General features: G+C 45.2%; 1 long non-coding RNA gene across 1 annotated transcript in view; it reads right to left on the reverse strand.

The window, feature by feature from the left end:
• Positions 1-732: 732 nt before the first annotated feature.
• Positions 733-17480, reverse strand: part of LOC146797670 (uncharacterized) — a 34563-nt gene continuing 17815 nt past the window's right edge. The window contains exons 2-4 of the long non-coding RNA XR_014969021.1: positions 8731-8892; positions 4210-4350; positions 733-1513 (exon numbers count right to left, since the gene is read on the reverse strand). This is a non-coding gene — a long non-coding RNA (uncharacterized LOC146797670). The remainder of the gene's footprint in view (positions 1514-4209; positions 4351-8730; positions 8893-17480) is intronic.

The following is a 17480-nucleotide window of genomic DNA, read 5'->3' on the forward strand; positions in this document are numbered from 1 at the left end:
TGGGGTGGCATGGTGAGCAAAAGAATGATGGATTTAACCCAGATCTCTTGACTGGGGGTGAATGTTTTGATTTGTTCTGCATTCCGTCCATTAATTGTGTTTCTTTTGCTTTCTTGCCCTAAGTGCGCCAGGGTTGCCCAGACGTGGGTCGTGGGCTCACTGTCCCACTGGAATCAAGCTATCCTAGCTGAAGAGGGGTGAAACCCTCAAACCGGTCCTAGGATGCTTGTTTCCGGTCCAGGGAGGACCTGGCTTGGCAGTTCGGGCTGGACTGTTCCCATGAGGCACAGGGTCAAGGCTGATTTGCATATGGCCAGGTCTAAACTGGGGTGGCATGGTGAGCAAAAAATGATGGATTTAACCAAGATCTCTTGACTGGGGGTGAATGTTTTGATTTGTTCTGCATTCCGTCCATCAATTGTGTTTCTTTTGCTTTCTCGCCCTAAGTGCGCCAGGTATGCCCAGACGTGGGTCCTGGGCTCACTGTGCCACTGGAATCAAGCTATCCTAGTTGAAGAGGGGTGAAACCCTGAAACCGGTCCTAGGATGCTTGTTTCCGGTCCAGGGAGGACCTGGCTTGGCAGTTCGGGCTGGACTGTTCCCATGAGGCACAGGTCAAGACTGATTTGCATATGGCCAGGTCTAAACTGGGGTGGCATGGTGAGCAAAAGAATGATGGATTTAACCAAGATCTCTTGACTGAGGGTGAATGTTTTGATTTGTTCTGCATTCCGTGAATCAATTGTGTTTCTTTTGCTGTTTTACTACATGGGCAGTGATAAGCAGAAAGGAGATATTTATGGCAGCATGTTTATTTTTTCCATGCTTTAGGTAACTATAAGAAAGATAGTATTTCTCTGCATGTTTCCACACTTTTTGAGCGACAGTGTTTTTACAATCTGACTTGTATTCAACTGACCTGAATATCGTTTTGCAAAAAAATAAATGTTTGTTTTGGCTGGTTTCGTTTTGCACTGGAAATTTTTATTTATTTTGCATGTGTACAAACATTTTATTTGCTTCTCATAAAAGAGCACCACACCAAGGATTTAAGTGGATTATGGGAAGACGTATGGTGTGCGTCAAGTAATGGCGGGATGCACTCCTTTTTTTTCCAACTCTTTGTCTCCTTTTATCGGGTCATTGTAAAGTGCGTGCATGCTGGGTTAGTTCCTTGCCCCAATGGCACGTGTACAATATCACCAGACTGTGTGAGGGATCATTTCACCCCACCCCAGCAGCACAGCCGATTAGTGGAATTCCTCCAATCTTCAAAAATGTATATTAATCCATTAATCTTATTCTTTTTTTCCCATTTCATCCATAACTTTAACCTTCTTATTTCCGTTTCATCCACAGGTAGGGATCATGCTCTCTCCCAACTTATATGCTCATGATGTGCCCATCCAGGCCTCTGTCATGAACACAATGGAAACACATGATTTGTCCATAGCAGTTCCTTTATTAAAAAGCCAATGCATTTCGAGCGCTGCACGCTCTTCTTCAGGGGTAACTGCAAGTATTAAAAAATATCCATTACTATATTGGTCTCAATTCACCAGGATTAACACAATGCATTATTCAATTAAATATCCTTTAATCGAAAATCTCATCAAACATCACGTCAATGTCACTCCGTCATCGAATGCATCCCCCAATACCCACGTGTTTTGATTCAAACCCTGCTCGACCCCTTTAACCTTCCCAACATGAAACTCCCAAAATACCTCCTCACCTTCATACATACTTTTGAGAAAACCTTTTCTACGTGTACTACGAAACACTAACCCTGGAATTACACCCTTCATTCACACTGTTTTCTCTCATTCTCTCCATACTTTGAACTGAAAACTTTCGAACAACTCTCCCCTTCCTTACGCTTCTAATCCCTTCCCCTCAAACCTTCCTGCTTAGACTATTCACACTACTTTCACACTCAAAACCACTCAACCGTTATCTCCTTCGTAACTCATTGCAGCCATATCAATTATGACACTTCACATACCTGCTTAGACTGTTACACTGCCTTCCCAACATCCATTGCTTGAACAAACTTCTTTCACCGTCTCAACCGTGCGTATTTAAACCAAAACCACTCACACAACGTTCCCTCATTGGTGCTCATAAATAAAACTACTATGAATTATTGATTACTACATTACCCATAAGGCACTTCATTCCCATTTTAAAAGTGATCAGTAACTAGATCCAACCAACCACTTGCTACAACTGACTTTAGTCAATGTGTTAACGTGTAAAAACTAACACTATTACAGCTACTTTCACAATGGTGTGACCATGTACTATTAGGACTAAAGTACCCCCACCATACATTAAGGATATTGAAATCTACCTTGGAGTGCATGACCTTATAAATGAACTTGGCTTCAACCTCATTTCTGTAAATGGTCATAGAACTACTTGGTGACTTTTTCTCATATAGAGTATTGATTTAGAAAAAAATATTATAGAAACCATTTTGCATTATTTTGCTACATTGTGCATCAAAATAAGACTCATCTTTCACCTTTGAAGACCGGAGTAAATGAGTTCAAAAAAGCTGCGTTTTTTAAATTTAACATATAGAGTATACTCTATCCTCCCCCGTCTTACTAACATTTATTCACCAAATTTAGATTGCCAATATTTGGTTTCTTATGTCTCATGTCGGATTTCTAAGAGAAATTAATGAAAACTCATACATTTTTTGGACAATAGCTATGTAAATTAACATTTACAGGCACCTATAAGAGGGGAAGACATAACCCCTCTCTACCTGGTGACGCTGCGTGCAAGGCAGGGGGGTTTACAGTTGTGCAAGCCAATAATCGCTGATGCAACCTGGCACGCAGCAGCTCCACTCTCAGATATGTGAGCATTAAAGGAGCAAATCGTTCTCTCTTGTGTGGCCCCAGTCTCTTGACGGAGCCTGAGGCGACACAGACAAGGCAGATGAGACGTAGTCCAGGGGAGAGAAGGGATAGGACCAGGAGCCCAGTTCACACAAAGCGGATATCTTGAAGGTAGAGTTGGTCTGCTGTTCACCACCCCTGTTGGCACAGCATAGAACGAAAACAGTGGGGACTGACCTAAAGTGGTGAGAAGTTGAGTGCTCAATGTGCCCTATGTCTATAAAATAATGGAGTAGGCAAAGCACAACACCAATGCACAGGGATGAGGAGGGATTGTCAGGCTACCTTTCCAGAAGAATGAAGGGCACCAGTCGAGTACAGCAGGTTTGAGGAACGAAGGCAGGGTTGAAAATGCTGTGCAGCACTGACCTAAAACATCAGAAAAGCTGAAAAGTGCAAACCCAGTCAGAGGCGTGAGGGTTTGTGTCATGCAAGCTGCCAAGAATTTGTTGGCTGGGACATTTGTGACTATGGTGAGGATGCTGGCCCAAAAATATAAAAGAGCTGGTGCATGAGACGAGTTGATAGAAGGGAAACTATCGGCCAATGTTGAAAAAAAGTGCAGGGACAAGTGCATTACCATGTTCACCCAATAGGACAAGGAATGTGTAGTTTGAGTTCTATCCTGCCTCCTCAATAAAGGAATCTTCACACAATCTTCAGAGCCTGAGAACGTGGCAACCAAATTTAATGAATGTATGGTGCACATTATGAGGTGGATGTGTGATAACTGCTTAAAGTTGAATACCGACAAAACCGAAGTGGTAATGTTTGGTAAGGCTATCCCTTTATGGAACTCCTCCTGGTGGCCGGACCTGCCCATTGCCAGTAAAAAAGGTAAAAAACCTTGGCGTCACTTTAGATGACCACCTATCATTATCTGATCAGGTAAACAGCATTGGTTTATAGTGCTTCTTTACACTGAAGATTCTATGAAAAATGTTTCCTTTCATTCCTATGTATCTTAGGAAAACAGTCATTGTTGCTCTGGTGCTATCAAAAATTGATTATTGCAATGCCCTCTACCTTGGGACAAACAAGAGGACTATACGCAAGCTGCAAACACTGCAAAATGCAGCTGCACAATTACTGCTTAAGATTCCCAAATTCAGCCCTGTATCCCAAAGTATTCAAGACCTGCATTGGCTCCCAGTCCAGGCAAGGATCCACATCAAGTCAATGTGCATTGTGTACAGGACACTGCACTGGGCTGGGCCTGCCTATCTTAGTAAGCATATCAGACAATCAACCAATCAATCAATCAATCAAGCAGGGATTTATAAAGTGCGCTCCTCACCTGTGAGGGTCTCATAGTGCTGGGCGGGGGAGGGGTGTGCAGCACGTCCCACAACGCAACCTCAGGTCATCGTCGGCTTCTCTACTCTTGGTTGAGGACTGTAAAATGGGTGGCAGGAGTTTCTTCCATCTGGCCATCAAGCTTAGAAATCAAACCAATAGACAACTGTTTAGGAAACCATTAAAAACATGGCTTTTTGCTTTAAAACCATAGTTGTTACCATCCCCCTCTGGTATAGATCAATGACAGCTAGCGCTAAGATGCCTCTGCAAATGCGCTTTACAAAACCTTCAATTCATCTCATTTAAAAAATATGGTCCGCATGTCTTTCACCTAGTCCTCAAGCATGCCTCTAGTGGAGGAAAAGGTGCAAGATTTCTAGGCTTGAGTATTTTTGGTAGAAGAAAGGAGGGTTTGTGGATGTGCAGGCCGGTAGCACCAGACTTCATCAAGGCAGGATCATCAGGCCGAAAACTGCATGAGGACTGAGGCAATAATTACATATCTTATGAAATGCAACATGCCTCATCATGGAAATATACATATACATATATATGACAAAGTCAATTTACAGTCATTTAACTGAGCTCACCTGGATCGACCACTCCTTCATCCACTTCACCATCTCACGGCCCCCGGCACCTTCACCAAGCTGTCCAGCACCTCACACCACATCTGGAGCAAAGTGTCAGACAGCCAATGAACCCAAGCCCTCAATACCTCCCACCCTGACACCACAACCAACACAGAACAGGTGTTCAAGAACTTCTTTGCCTGGATATCTAACTAAGCCGACGGAGTCACCTCGTCAAACCCTCCAAATCCAAGAGATCCACCACTCAGGCCAGCTGGTACACCACGACAACTGAAAGCCTCAAAGTGAAACTGTAAGTGACTAGAAAGGAAATGGCACTCCAGCAAGGATTCCACAGATCAAGCCACCTTCAAAACAGCCCTCAACCTATACCACTAGCTCTTGAAAGACGTGAAAACAAATGCCCAAAGCCAGCTCTAACCACAGCAAATAGCTCTTAAGCATCATCAGAAAATTCTCCAACATATCGGTCACTGAAAACACCGTCACCCCTTCCTAGGACCTCTGTGATGCACTGGCTGACTTCTTCCACAGCAAGATCTCTGTCTTCTACAAAATATTCAAACCCCAGCCCACTGAGCTTCACTCTCTCATCTATCCCACAGATACAAACTCCGACCACCTTCTCACCACCTGGCACCAGCTAACCATAGAGAACACCATGGTCATGATCAACTCCGTCCACTCTGAATCACCCACGGACCCTTGCCCCCACCACATTTTCAACCTGGGAAGCAAGAAGATCAGCATCGAGCTCACAGCCATTCTCAACACATCCATCACCGCAGCCACCTTCCCCAAAAAATGGAAACATGCGGAGGTCAAACCCCTTCTCAAGAAACAGTCCGCCAACCCCAACAAGCTCAATAACTACAGCCTCATCTACCTGCTCCCTTTTCCTGCCCAAGTCCTCAAGAAAACCATCAATCCCTAACTCACCGAACACCTGGAGGAAAAACAACCTACTGGACACCTCCCAATCTGGATTCTGCACGAACCACAGCACTGAAACTGCCTTGATCGCCACCACAGATGACATCCGAACAAGAACCCTTAACAAGAAGCTTCATCACATAGGAATCCAAAGTGACGCTCTCAAATGGATCGCCTCATTCCGCTCGGGAAGAGCCCAGAGTATCCGCCAACCTCCTTTCACCTCGGAACCCAAGATCATCCTCTGAGGCATCCCTCAAGGTTCATTCCTTAGCCCCACACTCTCCAACACCTATACGACCCCCTGCCAACATCATCAGAACCTATGGATTGAACATCACATCCTATGCAGATGACACTCATCCTCTTGCTATCAGACGGCCTTGCTACCACGATAGTCAAGTTCTACCGATGCATGATGAGCATCGGCAATTGGATGAGAAACAACTGCATGAAACTCAACACTGACGAAGCTGAGGTGCTGATCTTCGGGATCAACACCTCCCCATAAAATAACTCATAGTGGCTCTCTGAACTAGGACCCTCACCCACACTGAATGACCATGCCTTTAACCTTGGCATCATCCTTGACAGCAAACTTACGATGAAAAGCCAGATCAATGCAGTCTCATCTGCCTCTTCCTTACTCTTTGCGTGCTCTGCAAAATCTTGGAATAGCTCTCCGTCAACACCTGGCGAAATGTCCCTCAAGACCTATCGACCTGCCAGCTGGACTAAAGCAACATACTCTATGTCAAAATCACCAATCACCTCCTGAAGAGACTGCAGACTATTCAGAACGCAACAACCAGACTTATCCTTGACCTCCACAAACAGCCCACCTTACCCCCTACCTCAAGAAGCTTTACTGGCTCCCATCCAAAAAGATGGCAATTCAAGATGCTGATTCACACCTACAAATACAGAGCCCTCCAAGATCATGGACCAGCATCCATAAACCGACACGTGAATTTCCACCAACCCTTCAGAGACCTGTTCTCTGCCTCCCTCTCCCTTGTTTACACCCCCTCATTCGCCGAAGCAACAGTGAAGGACTCTCCTTCTCCTACCTCGCTGCCAAGTGCTGGAATGGCCTCCCTCTTCACCTCCAGAACTCACCCTCTCTCTCAGAGTTTAGGAAGGGACTAAATACCTGGCTGTTTAACCAGGGACATCTTAAGGATATTGGGGGCCTAGGGCCGATTGTATTTTGGGGGCCCCTATTTGGAACAGTTTTAAATTTATGATCCAGTTTCAGCTCCTTCATGCCCTCTTTGGCCAGGTCACTGAGAGTCCACAGGCACACTCTTCCAAATTCTAAAGTTGTTACTAATATCCAGGGATAGTGATGTTTGTTTTCAATATTGTAGCACAACCGCGGCTCACTTATATTACTGCAAATAATCTCTGTGACACCCTCCAATTTCTCATATACGAGGTACCATTTTGATCTAAATGAAACTTTATTTATGGATCTTGCATGCAACACAAACACAACATTTCTCTGCAAAATGTCTGTAATAGACTTTCGCTTACCACTCACATCAAACATAAATTAAAGAGAAACAGTATTAAAAACAATCTGTTGAAGAATTTTTCAAGATCACCAGGACAAGCCTCTGCAGAACCGAACTGGCTCTATGAGGGGGCCCCTTGGAAGACTGGGGGCCCTGGGCCAGAGGCATCTTTGCCCATGACTTAAAACGTCTCTGAACTTATCCACCCGCAGCATCAGCCTCAGCACCTGGATACCCTCGGGGTGATTAGCCGTGCTTTATAAATCCTGTTTGATTGACTTGGCTCAGGTGCAGGCAGCGCTGCTGGGAGATTCGTAGGTGCAAGTTATGAAGGACTGGTATGTCAAGCTGATAAATGTGGGGTGATAGGCCTGTCACGCAACTGGTAGACCTCGTGAAGGTTGAAAGGCTGAATTCACAAAAGTTGGTGAATCGTAAGACAAAATAAGAGTTGTTTCTGTATTGTTTGTCTCTCCATTACGCCCAAGACTTTACATTTCTCCCACTCTGTCCCTTTATTTCCCCTTATTGCCTCTTCACTTTTACCTCCTTACTTCTCTTTTCTTCTCTACACAGGTTTGTACTGCACTTCTACTTCCTTCCCTGTCCTTGCACCAAGTGCCCCCTATTAAGATGCTGTTGATCGTCACCTGCTTGCCGTTTTATTTCCACTCCACTCCCTTCTCCACTCTTTTATTTGTCCTCCTTTCCCCTCCCACCTTCTGGCCTGACACTCACACTGCGAATGCATCTTCCTTTCCTTCTCCCTACCTCTTATTCAGCTACCTGCTTTGAGTTTCTCACTGTTTGCTTTCTTCTTCCAGGCCTTGGAGGGCTGTTCAGGTCTTTAGCTATTAGCTAAACATCCTTCTCAGTGGCTTTCCCAGCACACTGGACCCCCCCCCATGCTTTTATTTCCCGCACCCTTCCGTAATTTATTTATGTGGTCTAGCCCTCCCCATGCAGATAATGTTAATTTTATTTTTACATCTCTGCCTCAATTCACACCACCAGTACCTTCCTTGCTGTCCCTTTCTCCCTCCCTGGCATCTTCATTGAATCCTAACCCAACCTACTCGGAACTGGTAAAGCATCACTGGCCCTCGCCTCCTTAAAAGCTCTGCCTCTGATAGAAGTTCAATCATTCTGAATGTTTTGTGGAACTGCTAAAAGCAGAGTTACAGCTGTCTTCTAGGTAGCACATTTCCACCAATTAGCACTGCGTCGCTTGCTCATGTAGTTATATATGGGTGGTCCCCAAAGGATGCAGTATTGCCCCGGATCCTGAAATGAGCATCACAGGTCCAGTTGGGTCTTCTGCTTTACTTTGCCAGGTCTTAAAGTCCCAGATATGATCCTGTCTGCCTGTTTGTCAGTCTAATGAAGCATTATCACAAGCAGCAATCAATATTCTCATTTAGTATATTTGTGACCTTTGACCCCAAGGACTCATCCCACATGCATATCCCCACTGACCTGCAAAAATGGTGTGCTGGTACAAATTAGAAATCTCTTAGCAAGATACTGAGGGCTCTGTGGTTCTTCACGACGTGTGTCCACGTCCTTCTGTGCATTTTCATTAACATCCACACTACCTTCCATACAGATGCATATAACATAACTTTTCTTCAGTTGCGCCTGTAATAAATGTGAAACAGCAGTGTTAAAAAAAACATTGAAACCAGCTGTAGCTCCTCCGCTATGGCGGAGGAGCGCCCCCCCTGCTGAGAGCCAGCTGAGGGAAACGGGAAAAATAAAATGACAATAAATTGGTTTTACTATCATTTTGTTTGTCCTGTTACCCTCTAGAGTCAGCCAAGGCTGGGCGGGGCAGGGCTTGGCTGTTGTCACAGCGGTAGGGGAGGAGTAGTGCACGGTGTGAGTGCGCCTGGCGGTTTGGCCGGCCGTCTTAGGAGAGCCAAACCAGCATGCGCACTTAGGTTTCTCCAAAACAGCTGTACTGCACAGCCGGGTTATACACCATCGGGAGAGAAGAGGAAAAGCACAGAGGCAGCGTCGGAAAGGGTACGTTTTGTTTTTTTAATTATAATTATTTCCCTAATCCTCCATCAGGTCCTCCCACCCCCAACCCCCACTTGAGTTTTTCTGCGGCCTCCACTGTTTGAAATGACATCGAGTGCACACGACCAATTATATTTGAACATCACACACTAGCCCAAGGGGTGTATTGGCAATCGCCCCGAAAGCCGCTTAAAAGACTTCCCTAAAGGGTGTCTTAGCACAATGCCTTAGTGTGTCTGTTGTCAAACTTTCTGAAGTGGTCTCATGACACTCTACCCCGGCAGCACTCTAGTCACTGTATTCCAAGTCATCCCTTGGCCCGATACGTCTTATGAAACTCTTCATTTTGGTGTGGAACGCAATTCAACACCCTTCATCCCAAAAGGTCCCCCAGCATATTACTCCAGTTGTTCTTTGGCCCACCACCTCAGCAGATCTTAAGGTGTCTCTTGGCTGATTACCCTGGAGGTCTCTTTAGAGACTGCCCTACCCCAGAGGACTGCTGTCAGTCTACCCCATGCGGTATCTTAGCACCGTCTCCCATGGGGTATGTGTGTGCTTGCTTTAATTGAAAAAGTCATTAAAAAATGAGAATTTGTAGATAAAAAAAAATATGTGGGTGTGACAAAAAAGTTGTACCACACTTTTTTTTTTGTTGCACAAAAACCTAGATTGTGTGGTCGGTTGGCCTCAACATGATGTTAAAGCTTCACCGAAAAGGGGGCATGCAGTGCAGTCATAACTGAATGAAATACTTTGATTTTACTGAAGTTAGAGCAACTTTTCACTGGAAGCCTCGGATCTCTGTTCTGGCTGGATCAGCACTCAGGAGCTTATTTACAAGCCCCTTGCGCCACCGCTGCACCACTTTTTATATGATAAAAAGTGACGCACCGGCTGCGCAAGGGGCTTGTAAATAAGCCCCTCGGAGTGCACAAATAAACTCCTGCGAAGGTCGGGCTTTTTTGTTTTGTTTTCTTTTTCAGGGAATATTCCCCTGGCATTAGAGATGCGAGTGAATGAAATGTTCAGGTAATAATTTCCAGATACCCAGTAGCCCTGGCGGAAGCGCTGAATAAAAAAAAATGTTCTATGAAATTGAATCTGTCAATGCGCGCGCTCCGGCGGTGGCGCAGCTCGGGGCGCGCGAGTCCATAACGGGCCACACCGCTCACCCTTGTGGCCAGCAGCGCGCGAATAAAGCGGCCAATTATTTGCATTAGACGCTGTAATGACATCCAGTGAATCGAAGGGAATAGAGCCATTAATCAAAGTGACAAGGTAAGATTTGGAGCTTTCTATTAGCCGGGGTGGGACCGGGCAATCCTCCTTTTCATTATTTTTACGGCTATTGACATTAACAACAATATTTGAGGGACACCGAGGATTCATGGCCGCCATTTGGACAAATCACCCGCGTTTCCCGTAGTTATGTATCTGATTGTCTCATAAATAATAATGGCGCCACCGGATGTGTGCCTTCTAGAATGTAGGAACAATTAGTGCAGTTTCCAGCACCGCTATCCCCCCTCGCAGTCGCACCCCTCCTCAGGCTGGGTTGATGTATTCAACCGCGCATCTCCTCCAATGACATATCATTTGAATAACAGCAAACACAGTCAAGGGGGCGTTGAGCGGCCTCATTGCTGTCATAAACGCACACGACGTTCTCTGGTAGGCGAGGCAGCATAGATGACGCATGTTTTCTTCTAGGAAAATGGCAATGCCCCCTGCACCCTATAGACTGAATGCCCTGTGTCCATGTTGAGTATGGTGCATTGCTTCCAATGGCACATTTAAGCCATGTAAGACATGTACGAAATGTGTATTCACAAAACATTGCCGCAATTAGCACACCAAAGTTTTTCAAATGTAAAGGAGTTGTGCAAACTGACGTACTAATAGGTCGGTTCACAATATTCCAAATTGTGATGGGTCGCTATCCAACCTACCTCATCAATATATTCGTGATATAGGTTATAAACCACGACTCCCTAGGACTAAATGCTATCACTCGGATGGGGTCAGTAGACCATCAGTAATCTCTGTGATTGCATTTTAAATAAAGTCAACTTTAAAAAAATGCCCTCGTTAAAGAATGTCAACAGTAGTATAACTCTGGTAGTTAATGCACTTACTGGAGAAATCTGTGTGTGGTCTAGTCACATGTTTAACTCACCATAAAATGGCATAGAGGGTTAATGTGCCTGCTGCAAAGCAGATTTGTATTTTATGAAGCAAGCTCATTGGGTTATTGCTTTTGCTACAGGGATCCTTGAGTTACCAGAGGGTCTCTAATAATAAACCTTGTTATATAGCTCAGTGAGTTATGAACCAGCATCAAGAAGCTGCATACATGCAATACCATGGTTTATTTTTCAATCTTTTGTTATTCTGAGGTTGTTAAAAAAGTACTTATTAGTAAGTGCCATATAAATGGTTATTAGTATAATTACTCAGAGACAGATATATCTGATCAATATCTTCTCACAGTGAATACATAGTTCCTTCATATACAGCATAGCAAACTCAAAAAATTGCCTCCAAATTATATTTTATCTTAAGCACTTGTAGAGTAACAAGCTGAGGGACTTTATTTCCTGGATGGCGTTGCGTAGCCAGGATGAGATTTAAATAAAAAGCAATGCAGATTGCCCATTGGGTGAGGTAGTTGTGTTGGGCCAAGCTGGAACTGAAACTAAGAGACCTCCTTCAAAAAAGCAGTGCTGATGGCCCATTAAGTGAGGCAGTTGTGTTGGACCCAGCTAGAACTCAGTCTAAGAGACCTTCTTCACCACCTGCAGGTTGCTGGTATAAACAGAAAGCAGGCAAAGTTCAGGCCCCACTGAATGTGTCCTGGTGCCTGCAAACAGCACTGGGACACAGTATGCACATTTTACTGGGGTCCAGTAAGATGCCGGATTTGGCTCAGTAGTACCTGCTGGATCCAGGATCCACATGGATGCCCTCATTTCCAAAATGTTTCAAAGCATGTCAGCGCATCTGAATGGTCAATTCAGAGAGGAGTCTACAGCTTTGATATCATTAGAACAATCAAGATGATAAAATGGTGGGCATACATGAAAATAACAAAATACTAATAGATTAATTACAATCATTACCATTAAGCAAAAACACAGTCTACAGTCCGGCCTGTGTTTCCAGTCTTGCAGTACATTTCTAAGAGCAGATGTTGGTGTTTCAGTAGCAATATGACTCACCCAACTAATAACTCCCTCATATGGACTTTCACCCACTGCTCGTTTTCATCTATTTTGTACAGCTTGTTCTCTCGGGATTCTGTGGATTAAAGGCTTTTGTCAAGTGTTCCACCACTGTTTAGCAGTTCCTCATTGGAAGGTAAGTGTCTATGGCTTGTAGAAGTTCTGACTGATATTCAAAGACACCCTGGCAAAGGCAGTTAGTGTTTTTTTTTATAAACAGATTTTATTGAGTTTTTGCACATAGGGTACAACAAGTCGCACACTTGAAACAGCAGGAAGTGATGCAGCATCGAACCACAAAACAGGCCATGAGATTGCACAATATCATAGTTCAAAGGAGACACCCACACAGTTAGCGATGGACAAGGCCTTAAGCTGATTGTCCCAGTCACTTCTCCCATACTCGTCCATGCTTTAGTGGACAACCCCTGGCCTCGTAGACAGGTCTCTCTTGATCTGTGCACCAGTCCACCTCCCCCTCCATTGCAAGAGGGTGAGAGGGACGGGGTTCTTCCCGCGAATAGCAATGTCCCGTTTGGGCCGTGTCCAAGAACGTGCGCTCCACCTCCGAGCCCCCGGAGCCCTCAAGGCCCCTCAGCAAGAGCATCAAGGGGGAGTGGGTTCAGAGAGGAGACCCACATGGTGCAACCTAGGTGGGGTAAGGTAGACACAACATAAATAGTACATTTGAATCAGGCGCAGCCTAGAGGAGATGGTGATGATTCTAGGCACCATCAGTGTATCCTGCCAGTCGTCGTCTTCAAGGGGACCCAGCCAGCCCTCCCATCGAGACCTAATTGATCCAAGGTGCCTTGGGCATTAATTGCCGGCGTGCAGTTTTTTTCGGAGACCCCAACCTTGCCCAGTGCACCCATGAGGAGCTTGGCTTCCAGTGCGTTGAACTCAGATGGTGAGTCAGTGTGTTGGACATGGGCTTCAAGGGCATGCTGCAGTTGGAGGTATTTGTAAAATTGAACAGCGGCTGAGCTTCGGTCAGGGATATACACTGAAGGGGCACATCATTAAGAAACTGGGAGTCAGAGGCAGAGTCCTCCAGGGGGACACCTTGTATAGGAGGTTATAGTAGTGGGTGAATGTTTGTGCTATCTCTGGGAAGGTATGGTAGGTAATACCAAGGTCGTCAGTGATTTTGGGCACAATCCTGTTCATCTGCAGACAGGACTCCAAACAGTCTAATAGCTTCCCATTTTTATCCCCCCATCCGTAGCCCCTGGCCATCATGGCACATCATAGGTGTTTGGCGGCCTCTAAGGATTGGAGATGGCTCACCTCACACAAGAGGTTCAGCTGCCAGGAGACTTCACTGCAGTGGTCTCCCACAAGGTTTTCCTCCAAACGGAGGACACGTGATGTGGAGGAAACGTGCCTGGATTCTTCCCTTGATGTATCCCCTTATGGTCTTTTTACTGGCAGCCCAGAGGCAAGCAACAGTGGGAACCATGCCTTTGTTTCATTGAAAATACGCTTGCAAATCAGTTCGAAGGGCCTGGCAAAGGACTTGTGGTGAAGATACCATACTTTAATAAGCCACATGGGGCGTGGACCATCTTTGGTGGAGTGTGGTCCAATATGCCTCGGGGGAGGATCTGAGCATGTGATATGATGTGACAGTCAGGGGTCAGCATGAACACAATGTCAATGCTGGAATGGGATGGTGCACAGCAGACCTGTGTGTGAATTGACATTGCTGGGAGTTCCATATCCTCCACACGTCACAGAGGCCAAGCACGTTAGCCCAATCAGAAAGACGACAAGCTTCGGTGTGCCTAAAGACAGAAGGGGGACCAGTAGCATCAATTTCCGGGACAGAAACTACATTAAAGTCGCCCCCCATCAGCATCAGACTCCACGTGAGATCTAGGAGGATCTTAGATAGGTTGTGGAGAAAGCCGTTTTACACCATTAGGGTGTGTAAATGCATATCAAATTGGCTGGGGAGCCTTGATGTCGCAGGTGACGGTCATAGGGAAGGAGCGATGTCACAGATTCGTCTCCCCCCGGCAGCCCTCAGAGAAGCCTGAGTGGAAATCTCTATCATAGCCATTATGTGACAGAAAGGGACAGGGGTTACCCTTGAGGTGGGTCTCCTGAAGCATCAGGACCTGCGGTATTTTTCACGCGGTCTAGCAGTCCATCAACGTTCCAGGACAGCACTCTTAGGGATGCCAGACCTGGGGCAAAATGTGTTTGTATGCAGGCGTGGTGTGTAAAGGCGTCACTCTCTGCTGCATGAAGTAGCCAAGAAGTTTGCTTAAAGTGCGTGGCAAGGGTCCATGTTGCCGAGTCATGCTGCATGGAATAGACAGTAGGTGTGTGTCTAAGTGCAGTGAAAACAAACAAATGTAAAAACAGAACAAAAGTTTCAATACAATTAACCCATTACGGAGTCCCTACCCCTTAACTACCCCTCACCTCCTACTTCCACCCCAGAAGCATTTGACACCCTGTAAGAAAAAACTGAAACACAAAACAGCTTGGAAAAGGGAGTGGAGTGGTGGACCCCTCCATAGTATAGGATAAATGGTGGCCATCAGAAAACAATCTGCGAATTTCAAGGAAGCAAACAGTAACTGAAGAGTCACAGTGCAGGGCTCTGCGATAAGTTTGTGTCTGCCAGTAACTCGGTGGGAGGTTGAGAAGTTGTAGCCAGGAGGCCCTCTTGGTTCATCTGGTGCTCTGCCACCTAAGAGGCATGGAGGGAGTACTTCGCGGACGGACGCAGATCTTGAGCTAGGGGAGGCGTAGAGGAGGATTTGAATCCTTTGGTGGTGCATATTCTTCGTGAGTGAAAGATACAGTTATATAGCACAATAACAAACAAATGCCTAAAAAACAAGCCAATCCTATTGGCTATACAAGTGCTTGCAAGAAGAACCAAGCAAATGAGTAACAACAATAATTTTATTGTGAATAATTACAGCTCAAATGTTTCGGATCTGAAAATTTAATATGGAATTAAACATTGCTGAGATTAGTGGAAAAGAAATTGTCTTCAGATTGTCAATCATTTCTGTTCCTCTTCGCACCACTTTCTTCTACTGTCTGTCACCATGTTAAACACTTACTCCCTTTTTTTCTTCACATCTATCTGAAATCTTCCTTTGGCATACCTCACACCTCATCATTTTTCTCTTCACACTTAACACTTTTTCTGCGCATATTTCTCTTCATCTCCTCAATTCACCACTCCCTCACACACACAACCCACCTCAGCTTTAAGCACTCCATTTTATTTTCCATTGGTGCCGTCAATATTTTGTCGGCTGTGTAGCTCCTTTACATACTTTGCCACAAAATCACAATTACAGTTGGTACGTATGTGACCATTGTTATGTACACTCTGAAGAGAGGCCAATGACACATATGCATTTAATCATAACAGCGTTATTACACATTGACAGACACTGTGAGAAATTCACACTGCCTTCTGACTCATCTCTAGTTCCCACTTGTGCCCCTTCCTGGACACTCACCCACAGCCGGAACTCATGCAGATGTCAAGTGACTACTTGGTTCAAATAAAAAGTTGTATGTTGCATGAAAAAAATACAGAAACACAAACTATGGAAAAAACAAATTCCCGTAAGCACATGAATGTTAAACCAATAGGATTTTAAAGACAGTTTTTAATAAATACCTCATCAGAGATCTGACAGGACCTGGCACCAGCAACACACTAATGTGGAGTGGGTGACGGACCAGCACCCAATCATATCTGTGCCATCAGCACTGCTGGTGGATTATGCACATCATAGGTCACTCTCACATCTAAGGCCCAGTCTTAGAGGTGGGTGGGTGAGCCACTGAAATCTTGTGCCAGACGACTGACTCTGGCTCAGCTCAAGGTCCTCTTGGGCCTTCAAGCTCAAAACAAGCTGAGTTTTCATGCGGCTTCTGCCTTCCACCCACGTTCCACCCACGTGCTCCAAGAATTAGGAACGAAACAGTGACCTTTGATGTAAAAGAGGTGAGGGAAAGAGATAATCATTAAGTAGCTGAATTGCACAATGGGGAACCAGAAAATCTGAGATCAATCCCGGCTTTCCTGCTTGAAAAAACGGTGTGATCCTAGGCAAATATTTTATTTTACCGAGCCTCCTTATCAAACTTTAGAGCACCTTCAAGAAGTGTGCTTTAAAAAAAAACTCTTGTGTTTTATTTAACAGATTATAATGTTGCTCCATCTATAGTAAGAATCTAGGCCACATATCGGGTACACATGACAACTTAACAGCCTCTGATGGCAGTTCGGGGTGGACTGGATTCAAGCTTTCCTGGCGGATGAGGGGTGAAACCCCAAAACCGGTCCTAGGATGCTTGCTTTCAGTCCAGGGAGGACCTGGCTTGGCAGTTCCCATGAGGCACAGGGTCAAGACTTATTTGCATATGTCCAGGTCTAAACTGGGGTGGCATGGTGAGCAAAAGAATGATGGCTTTACCCAGATCTCTTGACTGGGGGTGAATGTTTTGAATTGTTCTGCATTCCGTCCATCACTTGTATGTCTTTTGCTTTCTCGCCCTAAGTGCGCCGGGTATGCCTAGACATGGGTCCCAGGATTACTGTGCCACTGGATTCAAGCTATCTTGGCTGATAACGGGTAAAACCCCGAAACCGATCCTAGGATGCTTGTTTTCGGTCCAGGAAGGACCTGGCTTGGCAGTTTGGGCTGGACTGTTCCCATGAGGCACAGGGTCAAGACTAATTTGCATATGGCCAGGTCTAAACTGGGGTGGCATGGTGAGCAAAAGAATGGTGGATATAACCCAGATCTCTTGACTAGGGGTGAATGTTTTGATTTGTTCTGCATTCTGTCCATCACTTGTATGTCTTCTGATTTCACTAGTGGCATTTTCATCAGGATGAAAGGAGTCCTCAATATTTCTCAGTTCATATTTTAAAACTATTACATTTAATAAATGGAGTGATATAATCTGAAGTGCCATGGTGAAACGCTTCCA

Source organism: Triturus cristatus, chromosome 9 (genome assembly GCF_964204655.1).
Source record: "Triturus cristatus chromosome 9, aTriCri1.1, whole genome shotgun sequence".
NCBI classification, from domain to species: domain Eukaryota; kingdom Metazoa; phylum Chordata; class Amphibia; order Caudata; family Salamandridae; genus Triturus; species Triturus cristatus.